A 17340-nucleotide genomic window follows, 5' to 3' on the forward strand; every position below is an offset into this window, starting at 1 on the left:
TTAATCCTCTTGTAATACAGCTTTCTCTTTTGGAGTCATTTGATACACCAAAACCCATTCTGTACTAAAGTTAACCAGCAAAATTAAATTGGCAGTTTCTTTAATATCCTGCATCTCTGTACTTTGATATTACATTACTTTGTTCATACTGCCTTTATTGCTGACTTGGGGGTGAGTAGGTTAAAGAAAATTCTGGATTTAGTAATTGGACAGAATTAGCCTGCTATGCCAGCGTAGCTCCTCTGTTGTACAGCTCAGGAGACTTCATTCTGAAAGGATTTCTCCACTTCCCAAATTTGCTTATGTGTATCATACCCCAGGAGAGTCAATGAGCTTATCAAACATAGGTTTAACTTTTAAAAATATATCAGAAGTTCCCATTTAGCACTGGAGTATATAGAGAACTTTTTCACTCTCCTGTATGTTGAATTACAGTCTGTGCACCAATAATGACATTAGGTAGGTATGGCTTTGCTTCCAGCTTCAGATGATAGATTGCTGTGTCCTTTCAGTCATCTTTCTGTTCCCTCATAGTATCACATTTTTCTCCTCCCTGAAGAACATTAGTTAAGTGGTGTTGCGTTGCACACTGCAGTTCTTACGTTATTATAGCTTACTACAAGTCTGAGCATTGATTGCCTCCTTGATTGGAGGATTCTGAAAGCTTTCTGTACAAGGGGAGATGGCTGATTTGTAATGATTGTCATGTATCAGTCACAGTACAGTCTTTATTTTGAGCTTTCTAAGTTTGTATTGCAATTAATTTAGTGAACACATATATGATCATAATCACTGGAATTTAATATCCTTGCGTTTCTCTTTCCTCAGAAAATGAAGCATGCCAATTTGTACTTCATAAAATATTAACTACTCTATGTGATTAAAGAAGGGTTTTTGTTTAGGGATTTTGAAAATAAAAAATGGTATATTGCTCAGAAAAATACAACTTAAAATAAAGTTATATCTTATTCTTTAATAAAATCACAATGGAAAGAACACTATCCAAACAATATGTGTATTATCTATTTAACTTGACATTCTTGCTTACAGTTTACTGAATAATTAAATATCACTGTAAAGTATCACTGTTTTTAAAAAAAAGATACAATAATGTAAATCAGATATAATAGTTACCAAAATTAGTGCATTTGTGCCCCCCGTGTCGGACTTAAAATTTTATTTTAAAGGAACAAAGAAAATATTAAAAGACTTAAATGGCTAATGCAGCACCATTGGTTTGAGCTCAGAGTTCATCATCATCGTGACAAGAAATAGTGAATTTTGTCTTCCAGGTGCTGTGAGTGAAAGAAGGATTTGAGTCTTGCTGTTCTCTGATGTCAGTTACTATTGACAAAATACTGGCAGAGACCATACCACTTATTAGTTGTTCTCTGCTGCTTCAGGTTATTTGTCAACTCAAATCATAGAGTTCAGTGTAAAGATCTTAAAATTTTAGCCCTACCAAAAACCTATGCAAACAGAGGGACATTGGCTAATCAGCTCCTTAGCTGTCCAGTATAAAGGGAAAGAAACACCTTAGATTTGATCTAAGAAGGTCTGAAGTGGTTTTCTGAAATATCTATACACTGGTCTTTGCAGACATACTCATTCTCTGTATTTGAACATCATAAACAATTTTAACTCAGCCAGTTTGAGGACAAGATGATTACAGCATAAACTAGTATGAGCTAAAGCATTACATTCCTCTGTGTGGAGCAATCCTCCTGTAGCAGTCAGCACCCAAATGCATTCTTTCACCATATCAGAGGGGTAACAGAGTGCACTTCTACTGAACTGTGTGAATTGATTTAAGAGTTAGTAAAGAATGGGTGAGGGAAAACTTCTAGTAACCAGTATTTAGCTAGAAAAGCTGTGTGGTTTGTTAGCAAAGCGCTGAATGTTGAACCCTGAAAGTCTCAAGGATTTTAAAACAACTGTGTCATTATATTCTGTATTTTAATGCCTTAAGAGTCAAGTTGGAGTCTCTTGTAAAGCCTAAATGCTGGCATTCCAAACTGTTAACTTTGACACATAGCTGTTTGATTAGCTGTGTTTGGAGCTTTTTGAATGTATTTGAATGGAATGTAAAGTAAATAGAGGAAATATGTTCTTCGGTTGAATGTTTTCCTTAGAACAAAGAAAAATTAAAAATGGATAACATTGATCAGTCTGAATTTCAAATTCTTTTGCTCATAAAGAATGTGTACTTTCAGATTATTCTGCTAACAGCTAGACATAGCCTACGTTTTTAAGATTTTATTTGAGTCTGGTTATGATTGTTCTTTCCCCATGATATTTAAATTCAAAATAACATCAGATCAGTTTTTGTTTCCTGATATCGGTCTCCATCATCTAAACCACACTGGGCTGTCCTGACTCCTCCTGATACCCGCAGGAACATCTTGGACTACGTATCTGTTCCTCTACCACCTAATTTGGTTCCTTTTGTTTTAAACAGTGTGGTTCGTATCTGATTGATATGACAATTGTTAGTATGGGAGGAAAAGTACCTTTCATATAAAGAGAAAATACTCCTTGGCTATCTAAGACATCTAGACAGTCAAAACCATTCTTCTGTAAGCTTCCAATTACAAACTTAGGCTCCTCAGTGCTTTGGTGAACTAGTAGTAAGTGGTATGTTTGCTGGTTGCAAGTCCCCACGTTAGTGGAAACTTTAAATTACTATCGCCTAGGTCTTTTCCAAATGCTGCATACTTCACCACTTTAAAGGGTTTTATAAACTCAAAGCTAACTTGCATTTAGACAGAAATCAGAACTACGCACTCTTTAAATAGGGTAATGTAGAATAAGACAGAAAAGAAATGAAAGCACATGTTAAATTAAAGTTCTCTACTCATTCTTTCCTGCAAGACACAGTCCTGTCCTCTAGGTTTGCAGTTTCCCCATAATCTTTCCTGGGTTGCAATAAACTTGACAGAGTCCCTTCAGGTCCCTAGAAAAAGCTTTTTTTTAAACTCAATTTGGAGAGTTGGCTGCATGTTTGCTCCCTGATCTTCTCAGCAGTCTCCCATTATCTGCTTTTATTGCAAACCCCTCCTTGCTATGCCTCTCACTCATTCTTTTTCACCCTTTCTTTTTAGCAGAATATAAAATACAAGGCACAATGAACTGCAAACAAATAAGATATAGCATCTATTGCACCATTAAAACAGATTGCAATTCTGCAATAAAGATTCCTTTGTAAGAAGAACTCTAAAATTATCTCAAATGCTACAGGCCCTGAATTTTGTGGCTAATCATTAGTTTATATGAATTTGCTTATCTTTTCCCCTGTGGGCCACTTGAACCAAAGACTTGTCAGTTCTTAAATAGGTAAGTACCACAATCAAATGATGTGAATTGTCTCCTAATAACTCCCAAAGACTTGGCAAAAGGCTTTCAGACTTTTCTAAGTTTATAAAGCAGGGTCTTAGGACTTATTCTAATACGGGCACAAATACATCTAAAATTCCCAGTAAGATGTTAAGGACAAAGTTGTGAAGAAAAACTATTTTTCATGTACAGAATGTGATAACCTCAGGGGATTGTTATCTGTAGAATCCTTGTAAGCAGTTGTCCATCTTGGACACTGGTGAATGATAGGAGACACTAGTGAAATCAGCTGAGGTGTAGGTAATGCTTGTCTGAAGTCTAGCTTTCCATATAAGCACTCTTATTTGACATTCATTGTACACCTGCGCCGGTCAGCTTAACCTACTTTGATAACAAACACTATGATGTGGAATAAGAGCATGCAGAAGGGGAAAAGCACGTATTTTCCAGGTCCTCTCTGTGAAGAAACAGCCCTTAACCATTTTCCACATCTGGGATTCATGTCCTAGAAGAATTTTTTGTGTATTGCCTATAGATACACAGTTGAACAAAGTGTTCATTGAGAACCAGATTCACCTGAACAGGATGCACAGAAGACATCCCTTCAAAAGAAAGGTGTAATCATCACCACAACCCAGAAGTTATAGTAAGTAGGACAAAATGTAGTATTCTCTTAAGGCCTCTAAGTTACAATTGATGTTACTGTGCAGTACTTCTTCATTTCCAAAATAGCTTCTAAATCACTGTATAGCAAATTATTTACTAGATCTGCTTAAAAAAAATAAAAACAAACCCAGCATTTTCTATCATCACATTTGACTTGAATGGCATTTAACATGCTTTTCATGTAACAAAAGTGCAATTGAATTCAGAATGAATGACAGAGACGTAAGAATTTCAGAAATATGATGCTTATCAACTTAAGAAAGGAGTTTATGAATTCATAAGTCCTTGAGTGGTGTTCCTGAAAATAAAATGGGATTTCATACTTATGTAATGAAGTCCAGTTCATTAAAAAAATAGCAGCACTCCAGCAGATACAGGGTGCACTGTTTGAGAAGAGGGTTGAAAACAGGACTGCTTAACTTGTAAATCTCATAACTTCTCAGATACCTGATAAGCCTAATGTTCAAAGAGTATGCAAAGCAAGTATAGTCTTCCCCTGCTATTCAGTGTAATTGTTCCTTGTTTTTCACTTTGGCTTTTGCGGAGAGGACATAAGAAGAGGGAAGCAAATAGAGCAAGGTTGTGTCTTATAATGATGCAGAAGCATACCTACATTTATGCAGGTATATAGAGACAGCACAGTATACCTCATGCTGAATCACATACATATATGTCGAGCAGTTAATCTTGTTGGAAGTAGTTCCCATTTTCTAGTGCAAGTCTTATATGCAGGGAAAAAACCTGGCTGTACAACTTGCATAGTTTCTGCATAGATGCCTTTGTGCTGATAAAGGTCAGGGTGTACATTGAGTATCAATTCAATAATAACCCCCTCCGCTAGCAGTACATTATTTTTTGTTAGATATGGAAAGATTTGGAAAGATTTAGCTAGATATGTGTAGCTTTGCCTTTCCTTGTGAATAATCTGTAGCATCTGTGCTGATCTTTTCCTTTATCAAATACAATCTTGTGCAATATTGCAAGACATTGAAGGCAGATAACAGTGTGCTTATCAATTAGCAGTCCCAAGAAGAGTAAAATAGGCTGTGGACATGCTTTTGCAGTCCTTGATAGTGCTTCCATTTTCCCAAATTGGTTTTTTTTTTTCCATGATCAGCCCTGATAAATTTTCCTGGAATGCTTTAGGAAAAAATATGCTTATATTTCTAGATCACCCGATTCCAATCTTAAGTATTAGTTTATTTTGTTATTAACTTGGCTGGAGTTTTAAGAGCTTCAAAGTCTTGCAATTAAAACATAAAATATGGCTAGGCAAACAAAATCTTGAACTGCATTTTTCAAATGCTTCACAGGATCCCTTCCTCCCTCTCTCCTCTTATTCTGAGAGGCATACTTGGCATAGGCACCTCTTGACATAGAGCAGAGGCTTGAGCTGATATTGTATCACCCTGGAGTTTTAAAATCTCAGGAGGAATTTGAACCCGAGGTGTTACCTTTTCAAACACATAGTACTGCCAGGCAGAGACAGTCATTCAATGGAGGAGGTGGAATTCCAGTAAGAGAGGCCAGAATTGGCTGGATTTCAGCTTCCAAACTCTTTTGATGTAGTCTTTGAACTCTTACTGCACAATTCTTCTTATATCCAGACTTGCTGTCTTGTGTCAAGTCCAAAACCATGTCCCCAGAATCTGAAAGATTGTCTCCAATCCTTCTGTTCTTCTGTCTTAAATATTTCTGAACACTTTATAGATTCTTGTCCAAAATCCAAACTCATTCAAAGTTCAGTGAGTGTTTATTCTTTGTTACTTTGTTTGAAAAGACTGGCTGAATTAATTGGGAAGTCATGTGTAGTGGTGTGCAAAATACACAACTAACAGTTTTGATTCTGTAATGAGGTTTTTGGATTAAGCATGCAGAGAATTTCCTCTTTCATTGCTTGTGCTAATTCCTAAACCTTCATATGATAAAGATTATGATACTTCCATTTTCTAGGAAAGAAAGGAGGTAGCACTAGGAACTGAAACACAGACACTTTCTGAATATAAATATGGGCTGCTTTGCCCATGAATTGACTAATGCATTGCTCAATGATTCATTTGAACCAGGAATCTGACAAACAAAAAATACTAGACTCACAAAAGCTTTTATGTGCTACTTGAAAGAAAGGATGGAGTCAGACACTTTCTTGGTCTTAGACTTGATGGCATAGAAGAAATTAGAAGTTGAAAGAAACTAACAGAAGCACACAGGGAAACACATTTTCTTGCTGCCAGGAAAGAAACAGGCAAATTTTGTTCTGCCTCTGGTTATTTTGCCAGTGATCAGCAGTGTAGAATCCCATTTGAGAATGGCAGGCAGGGGACCGGCTTTTATTAGCCTCTTTTGCCATCTCTCCTTTCTTTGCTGCCTGTAATTTACATTCATACCTTGCCCTAATTTAATTCTGAAAGGTCTGTTATTTAAAAAGGAATGTTGCAGATAAAAATGCTGCTAAGTTAAACTGACACTCCAGTTAGTGTCTATAATATTGCTACATTTTGCCTTGATCAGTTGGCAAATATGGCTTGCGTTCCACATGTTTCCATAGTTGTTGCTCAGCAACTAATTCCCCTATTAGTTGTGGTTTTAATTGCCTTCACTGAGCTGGGTTCTTTAGCTCCTTCCAGGTCTGTTCGACCAACTCTCACAGTTCTCTCTCTGTCAGTATAGAAGCGGAAAGTAACAGATACTGTTAAGTACAATGGAGATAGAATTAACATTAGATTGTTTTTGCATCTTTAACTCTATTTATCCTTCAGCAGTGTAGTTCCAGGTGAAATCTTTTACAATAATTTGCTTTCAGACACAGGGGTAATTAATATAAGGAAAAATATGCCAAATATATATTAATTACATCTGTTCTTAACTTGTTTTTTTCCTGTATAGCTTGCTTGTGCCAGATAAGTGAACTGAACTATAACAGCAAGGCTGGAGTATGCAGACAACTATACAGAAAGCCTTTGGCCAGAAAAGTTACACAGGTCTAACTACATTAGCAAAAATTTTCAGCGTAAAGGCAGCTTCACAGTCAAAATATTTATCTGTCCAGAGACTTCATTTTCTATTCATGATATTTTTTAATTGCAAAAAATACACTGAGTTGGATATACCCAGAGAGTCAACTCCAGCTTTACAACTATTTTTGTCATTGCTTTTGGAATTATTACAAAAAGTGTAATGGCTTTTTTGGTTTTGTCTTCTTTCAAATGTCTTTGATTTGAAGACAAGTGACCCAACCCTTTACTGATTTCCCTTCAACAGTGCTTTCAGAAGAAAGACAGCAAATAAAAGTCAATTGCTTCTGTCCTACTTCAGGTTCAGAGATTTTCCTTCTACACTGCTAGCTGAATGCTAAAGTGTGTACTACTGAGGCAGACCAAAAGTTACCTTCCATTCCTAAAGAAGCATAAATTCTCTCTAGATGTGAGAGAGGTTGTCAGAAGATTTTTCAATTACATCCTAGATTTATAATTTGAAAGTATGTGATTCATAACAAGTTTGAACCTGAGGAACTTCGAATTGAGTTTTAAATCACCTAATTCATTTGCATTTATTTGTAATCTTTATGCAGTTGTGCAACTCTATTAAAAGGACACGTATTCTAATCTTGCTTACACTGGCTATATGACAGCTTAAGCTTTATGGAATTAATGTGATGATGGAAAGGAGAAGAAAATCAGGTTCAAGGTATATGAGATTAGACTCGCATGTATGGATTTTGTTTTCTTCTTAAGACCAGTTCCTCTTTGCAAAGGAATCATCAGCTAATGATATCTTCTGACAGCCCTCTCAGTGGATACCACAGCAATTCAGGTTTAAAGTTGCAAACAAAACTTTCCTACTTATATCCACAGTTAAATTCTTAGAGCATGGTAATTTCCAGGTATGAAATATCTACACTCCCAACTGTTAACCGTCGTGGGGTGACAGGGTATGGCCATACAGCACAGACTGTGTGTTGCAGACTTTCTGAACCTCATGTTGTCTAATGTGTCTCTGTGATGTGATAAAAATGCATGCATCCACCTGTGCATTTTCACTTTTGCCGCTACCAGTAAGGATGCACTGCTATTAGTAAAAAGGAAGGAAACTTTAGGTCTCATTTAATATGGGCTTAACTATGAGTCTGCATTTAATTTGTGGTAGAACCTGGTCCAAGGACCAGCTCTTTTCTATTTCTCAAGTGGGTACCTATATTAACATAGATAGCAATGAGATATTGCTAAATGCCATTTTCAGCTTGACAGATGAGCTTTGTGCAAAACAACAATTTCAAACATTCTGATATTGATACTCTGAAATTCTACAGCACATATTTTAATGTATTCGAAGAATAAAATGATCTTGCTTTATTGTTCTCAGTCTCTAGCCAACACTAGTAATCAACACCACAACTGTGTGCTACATTTTTGTTTCAAAACTCTGATTTTTTTGCTTTCCATTTGGTCTCTGTTTGAGACCAACTGAACTTTTCCTTTTTGTGCTTTTTTTGGAGCAGAAGTGTTGCTTGATATATTTCTTCATGTGCAGCAGCAGGTGAAAAGTCTATGAGAGTGACAGATACAGGATTTCTGAAGAAGCAGAGGACATGACACCAGAAAGAGGGAAGTTTGGAGATTGTAGTTTTTCAGCACATTAGGACACTCTTTGTCACGTCCTAATGCAATGCTGGATCCTAATTTAAACTCATCTATGTTAAATGCCTGTTACCATTCCCTCTTGTGATCAATATGCTCTCAGAAACACTAGTGCTTATGCAAACTGCCTATTACTAAGTTTTGCATATGAAATTTATAATTTTGATTCTGTAGTGTCATACACCCACTTTTTAATGTGTAAATGGCTATACAAGATGTGAGGCAAAGAAGAAATGGGCCTGCTTTTATTAATGCCTGTGTAAATCAGTAAAAAAGTAAATCTAGCTGATTCAGTTTGGACTATTTTTTTTTTGCTCTTGTGTGAGGAGGAACAGAAGCAGGTCATGAAGTCATTGGGATTTTATTACATTTATTGTATTTGTGACAGTTGCTTATTTGCTGCGTGATTTAATTCCTTCCTTATTTTTACTTCTGTTTACAACTACTAGTCACATCCTCGTTCTCTTTTCTTAAAAAGGCAATTTTTAAAAGACAAAAAAGGACAATTCCTCATGAAGTACATCATGATTTATATGGGTATTTCCAGACACAAAAATAAACTGATAAAATTTGAAGGCATAAATTCACAAGAATATCTCCAACAGTGGCATAATCGACATAGCTGAAGACTGTCAAGAATAAACTAGTCATTCTCCTTTTTGCAGCGCTGTGTATTAAACTAAGAGCTTCCCCCAGATTACTTGACTTCTGATTTAATAAAAACAAACTAAGAAAACGCTTTTAAAGTTATGGTTCATCTCAGTGTATTTATCTCACTGGTTTTGTTCTTTCACTCTTCTCCAGACTTATGATCTATTAACAGTGTCATTAGCACAGTGTCTTCAAAACCTGGAAGCTGAGCTCGTGACTGAATACTTCTGTACCTACAAGACAAAGGATACAGGGAAAGCAGTCATATTTCAGAAGTTCTTTTGCTAAGAATTCTTCGTTTTGAGACAAATTTTGTTTTTAAATTTCTGGGCCAAGTCTATTAATATTTAAGGGCTAGAAAATTGTCATGTGATACAACTTGCAAAACTCAGCCAGTTAATTCTGCCATTATTATACCCTATAGTTTTGAAGAATAAACTGACTTAATATGCAATAGAGAACACAGCTGATACCGTCACTGGGAATTTCCACTAGGGAATTTATCCGCCCCCCCGCGCCCAAACCAAAACATTAATTTGAGAAACATGCAAGTAATTTAAGAGTACAAACAGTTCAAATAATTAATTCTTATATTTTTTTTAATATTAACTAATTTTAATAACATTACATGACTACAGCAGGGACACTTTTTTCCATTATAGCAAGCCTTTGTAGGAAGCATGACTCCTATTAAAATGAACATAATGTTTTCTCTTGCTGTTGAGCATTTGGGCTCTTAGATTTTCTAGGAATCTTTTTCAAGGAATGGCGTTCAAACTGAACAAGCAGTTAAGGGAACATCCTGTTTGCGAATGGAATGGTCGATCTGACCCGGGTGTTGCTGACTTTGTTCGTTTTCAGGACTGTGATTTCCTGAAGTCTCTATCTACAATCTTACATTTATTTAGAATAGAAACTGGAAGTGAGCATTCCACGTGCAGGCAAGACAAGTCAGAAAAGAGGTTGGGGCTGAGGTCATCAAGCTCAGTCAGCTGTCCACCATCAACAGGAAGGCAGGCATGCAGGCTCCTCTAGCCCAGGATGAGGTCTATTGTTTTCTGCACCCTGGTGAAAAAGATTGTCTTAGCTTTAAATCCACAGATTCCTCCAGTTAGCAGCCTGCTTACCTGAACTTTCCTTAGTGATTATACCAAATTTTCTGCTGCATTACTTTAACCCACATGAGGTTGTACATTCACATTGAGAACACAATAATGCCTGTACCATTCTCTTTTTTTCTTTTTCCTTTCTCATTTTATATTTTCTACAACATTTCAGTCTGCTTTTGCTTCAGACAGCTTTTATTTTTCTCCAGATACACTTCTTGACTCCAAATCTTTCTTTAAAGGACTCACTGGAGTAAGTTTTCAAAATTTCTTCTAAATTTTTTTTATAAAAGCATGTGTACATCTACAAAACTCTGTTAATGATTGTCAGCCACTGATGGGAAAACACCTGACATGTATCACTCTGAGGCTCTAACTGTCAAACAACATTTCATGTAACAGGAATCACGACCACTTGGAACAGTAGTAAATCTCATTTACTTTGCCAGTTAGTACCTTAAGAATGAGAATGCGCATGGTTCCCTTCCACAGTTCAGCAGTAATTCATAAAGGTGGTGAGGACAGGGAGGGGAAAAGAAGACCTCTTCCTTTCCAAAAGGCTAGAGTCTCAGCCAGAAATTTGCATTCTTTTCTTCTTGTACATGTCTCCTCTGCCTTGAAGTGACCAGACTGAAGGTTTGTAGCAATTTACTGTGCATGTCCTTAGATTTTGGGAGTTATTACTGACTGGAATTTTGTAGCTACTTGCGAACTGTCTGTATATGCTTTCCATCACACTTCATGGCTGAATTTTTATATTCAGTATTTAGAATACATTATTTTTTGACTTTGTTTTGATATTTTGAAGTTTCTAGTGGTAGGCAAGTAGACAGGGGAGTTTTCTGAACTTAAATCAGGTATTGAGAAAATTTTCTATGTGAAAAAGCTGTAAAGAAGACCTTGTTACAAATTAGGAATTTAAACACCATTTCCACATTCCAGTTTTCCAATATGCTCCTTAGTCTTCTATTCGTTTCTGCTATGTTTACTAACTTCATATATTGAAAGGTAGCATAATCTAACACTTAAATCTGGGGAGGAAGAATCTGGGATGACAATTTTATGTATCTTTGGGTCACAATTTTTGTCAGAATCACTTTTCTGTAAACTGGCGATACCTTTTATTTTCCTTTTCTCATTCATTTCTTGAGGAAGTTGATTCAAGTTTGTATAGCTCTTTAGGCCCAGCTGATGGGAGGGGACAGTAGTGACCTCCGGTCCCCCCCTCCCCCGCTCCAGGGGGCTAGTGCCTGGAGGTTGGTTTCTTCTTCACTGCATTTAAAAAAAAAAAGGGGGGTGGGGGCAGGGAGGGAGGGTGAGCAGAAAATTCATGCAGTGGCTAGTGAATACCTTAACATTTTAGAGCCTTTTATTCTTAAAGAAATATTGCTGACAATCATTATAAAAATGTCTGTTCTTCTTCAGAGCTGGGCTTGAGTTCAGGAGTAAGTGGTGAAACCGGTGATACAGAACCTCTCCCACATTAAAGAGGTGTCTATAATTAATGTTACAAAAGGCATGTATTACACTGTCACCCCAATAACACTGCCTGACACTGCTTATTTGAAGACTGCAATGCAGAATGTATCTTGGCCTATTTAAGGATGCACTGGCATCTCCATCACTTTCCCACACCTAGAATGAAATTAGTAGCTTGCACAGTAAGTTTAAGTGCATTTGGAGCCATAAATAGCATTTTCAGTTTCCTGTCAGCTTCCACATAACGGAATAAACCACGATGACCTCTTCCAAGCCTTTTAGATCTGTTGGACAGAGAGAAGTGAAACTTCTCTTTTTGTAAGGGATCAGATATCTGAAATTTTCAGAATGGGGAAGGTATAGGGGAGAGGAAGAGTATAAAAGATGTGCAAAACAGGGAGATATTTAAATCAGTGGGATGTCACCTCATTATAAAGAGAGGTGGTTCCCCAAAGTACTTTTTAATCTGGTGTAATGCTAAAATTCCAGATGTCTTTGTATCAGCATGGTTCCCTGTAACTGGGTTTTTTTAGTATCATCTAATGAGTGGCTTAGTCTGAAGTCTGTGAAAGTTGATAAAGCTCACAGGAAGCCTTTGTGATCTCGCAAGCAAGTATTTTCCATCTCTTTATGAGGCAGAGATGATAATGCTATGCTTTAGAGTGTTTGCAAGGATAATGAAGTTCTTCCAATACACAAATATGTAGCTTGAAATACGTTCCCATGAATAACCAGTCACAGTCACATGAAGATCTGTAAAACAAAAGGAGCAGTGTTGGCTTTTCTCCCACAACCATCAGGAGAGGGCTTCTGTTGTGGGTGAGAAAGTGACTGAGCTAAACATTAGTACTTTAGTAAGTTCACTCTCAATTACAGAGTAAGAATCCTAATTCTTCTGTATTTGCAGATATGTAATATTATACAGTGAGATGGGCCTTATGATTCTTGATACATGATCAGGATTCCTAAGCTGTACCACAAGCAGCAAATAGGATAAGATACTAAAAGTACAATAAGTTAATAAAAGGAAATACTACTAATAATGAACTAACCTGTTAATAGCCAATAGCTCTTCCAATGGCTGAAGATTTTAACAGAGCATCCAATATACAGCTTATACTATGGCTATTACTAGATCAAGACAATACACATCAGCGAGGTAGTAAATGGCTTAATAAATGGCTGTACAGGTGAATTAGACAAGAGGAGGATTCAATCCATTTCTGGACCTTACCAGCACTTTTCAATGATCAAGCACTGTAATTTTATACCATCAGCTGAAAGGTCACTAAAACTTCCTCAAATTAAAGCTTTCCCTTTTGTCTGCCCACAGTGTCATTTTTCTAACTTTCACTTTAGCTAGAAGCCTAGCATTGATCATCTTTCATGTTACAGACAAGTAGTGGGAAGCCGGATTTAGTTCTTGTATTGGCTGAACAAAATTGCATAAAACAGCTGCTGGGGCTTTAAATTAAGTAATGTTATTCTTGTATGTCTATTCTAAATGTTAATTTCTAGAAGCATTTCACAGGATTGTTTTCAGTTTTAATATATTTTTAAAAAATAAAAAATCAATTCAGTGCCAAAAGAAACCAGTATTGATATCTGTAGAAAATCCATTGGAGATTTTTTGAAATAATATACAATTATTTACAGTTATATTTTTATAGATTTGGACTAAAAGTACAACTGTTAATAACTATAAATCTAAGATATGTGAGGTAGCAAAGATGTGAATTGGAAGGAAAGAAGTTATTGGTGCAGTTGAATGCTCACCTCAGGTCTAAGTGCTTTGTGTGATTGGTCAGGATGGAAAGCAATACTAGAGAAAATTATTGATGCAAATGGAGGTTGTACTAGAGATAAACTTGTCTGATTATGCCGTAGAATTATATACCTTGATTTCATACATAAATTAACTCCCTAAGGGGACTTATTATTAGCTGAACCATGATGAAAAAAGCCTGTAAAAAGTTGTTCAGGCATTTAATTTGAATGTTTTCTCCTTGTTAGCAAATAATCCTTAAAATTGCACTTGTGCCAGTAATCACAAATCTGCTTTTTTTTGAAATGAGTTAATTTAGGTGTTACAATCCAGGTCTTACCTATTCTACAAAAAAAAAAAAAAGTATCTGTACAACATTCTACTTTTTTCTTTTTTTTTTTCCTTCTTTTTTTAGTCCAGTCTAACTGACAACTATAATTCTGTTTTGCATCTTTTGATGCATATATTTCTGGTATTTCTTTATTATTTGTTGTAGCCAGAGGATAAAACTTGTTTTCTTGTTCCTTTAACTTTGCTCTCTGCTGGTATTTTGTAAATCACTTTCTCTGATTCATACTAGAAAAACAAATGGTATTTTCAATGTAAAGATGTTTAACAATGCAAATGTCTTTCTGCAGAAAGACTGTAGTGAAGATTATTTCAGCATATGCGTGAACAGCCACAGAAAGATGTTGAGGCCTTAGAACTATGGTTTCATTTGGGGAGGGATGGGGGGAGGTGGCAAACAAGAAACTTGTGAAATAAGTCGAGTTGGCACTGCAGCCACTTTAGATTTATAAGTGGCTTTATTTAATCTGTACATGACTCAAAAATTTACAATTACATCAATAGTTATGTTTTTAATAGCCCACTGTAAGTACAGAGAAATAGAACAATAGGCATGCAAAACACAAAAATATAAACTTAATATATATAAGTATTTTTATTGACAGGATAAAGAAGATAGACACAGGTGCTGATTAGAATTTAAATGATTTTTTTAATCAAAGGAATTTTACTTACCACTATCATCCATGAAGTAATTTTTAGTGCAGTCAAAGCTTGAGATTAGTTTCCTCTACATAAGTATTTTAATTGCATTTACAATACTCTTCAGACTTTATGTTTGTCTGTAACATACAAAAAATCTTAAGTGCCAATATTACCTACAATATGAGAATAAAGGCATAGCCCATAACTCCCATTTATTTTTCTGTCATTACAGAATGTGCATAATGATTGTACAGCACTCTTGGCTGCATCCTAAAAAATCCCGTCACATCTGGGCCAAATACTTGCCATACTGTAAATATGTTTGGATCAGTGGAACGTAGTCAGACCAGGATCAATTGGTCTTTTGCCAAGAAAGCTATACAGAGCAGAAAAGGATTTTAAGAAGTCTTAATTTGTCTTTTTCTAGGAACATTAAAAATCAGCTAACGAGGCCTCCCAAGGAACTGGAACAAGAGATGCTTATAGCCAAAGGTTGCTGTTCCTAACAGAACAATGTTTCCTCCATTAGCAGCTTTTACACTAAGGCTCACTGTTGTTTTAAAGGATCAGCTTTGTAAAGAAGTTTCAATTATTTACTAACGGAAAGGAGATGACCAGTATGCCATGTTTGTAATTCTAGATCATAGGCTTGTGTCATAGATTTATCCCACTTATTTCAGTTTTCTGCTGTAGAGTTAGCTGCGTGCCTAATGACCACTGAAATGGAATTATTTACCTAAAGCAGGAATTCTTGACAGATGTGCAATAGGAATTTCAGGGTGTTGTGATTTTTTTAAAATGCATCATCATGTACTAAGTTACAGTCAGCCCAATATATCTTATGGTAAAGAATGAATTGTTTGTTAAATACTAGATATATTAAATATTTGTCAAACTTAGATTACTTCTTTAGGAAGTAATCTATCTTTAGCAGAGACTGCAATGTCATCAGATAGACAAGGTTCTGAAGCAATGTTATTAGTCTTTCATACAGAAAGGATTTTACTGGTAAAAGTTGGGCCTGTGTGAGGCCGTGGAGACCAGGTTAGATGTAAAATCTTGCTGCTCAGATTTCCAAGGTTTTGAGCTAATCAATCTACAGACACTGCCATGGATTAGCAAACCACACTCTGGCCAAACAAAGGAGAAAGAAGTTCTTTCAATTTGGAGGAAAGCTAATAGCATTGTAGGAAAAGAACCTTCTATGTCAGCTGCTGCCCCAAGAGTTGGCAAGACCAGCTGTTGCTACTAATGCTTCTTAGAGGAGAAGCTTGATAAATTCAGTTATCGCAACAGAAGATAAATGCGTGTCAGTAGGCTTCAATTAGAGGAAATATCATTGATGTATCAGCAGTTCAGTTGTGCAAATGGTTGTCCTGTGAGACAGATAAAACATGGTAAGGGGTGAGTACAAAGGAGGGCTGTTTGGGTTTGTTTGCTTGGGATTATTTGGTAGAAGGGCAGCCAGAAGCTGGTCTCTTTGCCTGTCCCAAACAAGCTTCTAAGAGAAGAATCATTCCATGTTTTGTAAGGGATACAAAGGGAAGCTTACATTTTGTAAGCTGAGAATACTTCAAAAACTCAGAAGGAAGCAGTGTATTTAAAAGGGACCTTAGCAGTTTAGACTTTATAATTCATGGCAAACCAGGTCAGTCAGTGGGACTCTATGATCAGCTGTATTATTGCTCTTTTGGCTTACTTTGGAAAGGGGCAGGAGGGATTCTGATCTCTGCAGAATCTGAAATGTGTTTTGCTTAAGAAATAATAGGAGTTATATCTGATGGCTAATTTATAGAAGCACTGGCTCTGCTGAAGCATGAGACAGAAAAATGCTAGATATCTAAATGACAAACCATGTTAATCTGTCCTAGAGCTGTAATGTCACAGAAAAATATTAGGTTTGACACAGGCTAAGATCACTGCACTTGTATAGGAATCTTTGTGCTTACCATTATGCTTTTGTAAAACAATGATTTTCAAGATCTATTCTTTCTCAGTACAGGTCTGCTATAACAGTAATATATAAAGATTTCAGTCACAAACAACTAGGAATTTTTCCTCTCTTTGTATCAAAACTATGTGAAACGGAAAAGATGCTGTTTTGTTGCTTGATTTTCAGCTATATACAAAATCCTTTCACAGTTCTCCCTGCCAGTAGGCAATATTTTGGCCTGTTAGTAGGCCAGAATAATTCTTCCTGTACTTGTCCCACAATAACTGTATGAAGTCATAGATTTTTCTCTAGCTTTTATGTCTTTCAGGTAATGTAGTCCATGCCTCTATAAAAACATAATTGCTCCTGCCTATAGGATTTCCTTAGGCTTCTACTTTAGATTAAAACATCTTATAATATTTACCCAGTAATCATTTTCTTAAATATCTCTCCTTTATTTTTGCTAGTACTTCCATAGACATGTCCAAGTAATCCCATGACCATTTTAGGGATTTATTATTTTTAAGTATCTTTATTACTTTGTTTTTCTCTGGTCATCACATAGTGCTAATTTTAACTCTGATGTCAGTCATACTTCTTGAGGACATCTGTTGTAATTCCTGAAAGCCCTTTATTTGACAAAAGCAGTGTTCTGGGGGGCATTTGTGACTAAGCTGTACACTAAGGAACCTAACCATATTGTTCCCAGGTAGTACACACTGTCAGCTGACCATTCCTACCACTATGCCATGCTGCAGTACTGCATATCAGTGGTAA

At 36.2% G+C, this 17340-nt stretch overlaps 1 long non-coding RNA gene across 1 annotated transcript; it reads right to left on the reverse strand.

The window, feature by feature from the left end:
- Positions 1–8962: 8962 nt before the first annotated feature.
- On the reverse strand, positions 8963–15127 carry LOC138686419 (uncharacterized). Its single transcript, XR_011325780.1, has 3 exons — positions 14661–15127; positions 10186–10352; positions 8963–9520 (listed from the first exon to the last, which is right to left on the reverse strand). It is a non-coding gene; the product is annotated as an uncharacterized lncRNA (long non-coding RNA).
- Between the last annotated feature and the right edge of the window lie 2213 nt (positions 15128–17340).

The sequence above is a fragment of the Haliaeetus albicilla genome, chromosome 8 (genome assembly GCF_947461875.1).
Source record: "Haliaeetus albicilla chromosome 8, bHalAlb1.1, whole genome shotgun sequence".
In the NCBI taxonomy this organism is placed as follows: domain Eukaryota; kingdom Metazoa; phylum Chordata; class Aves; order Accipitriformes; family Accipitridae; genus Haliaeetus; species Haliaeetus albicilla.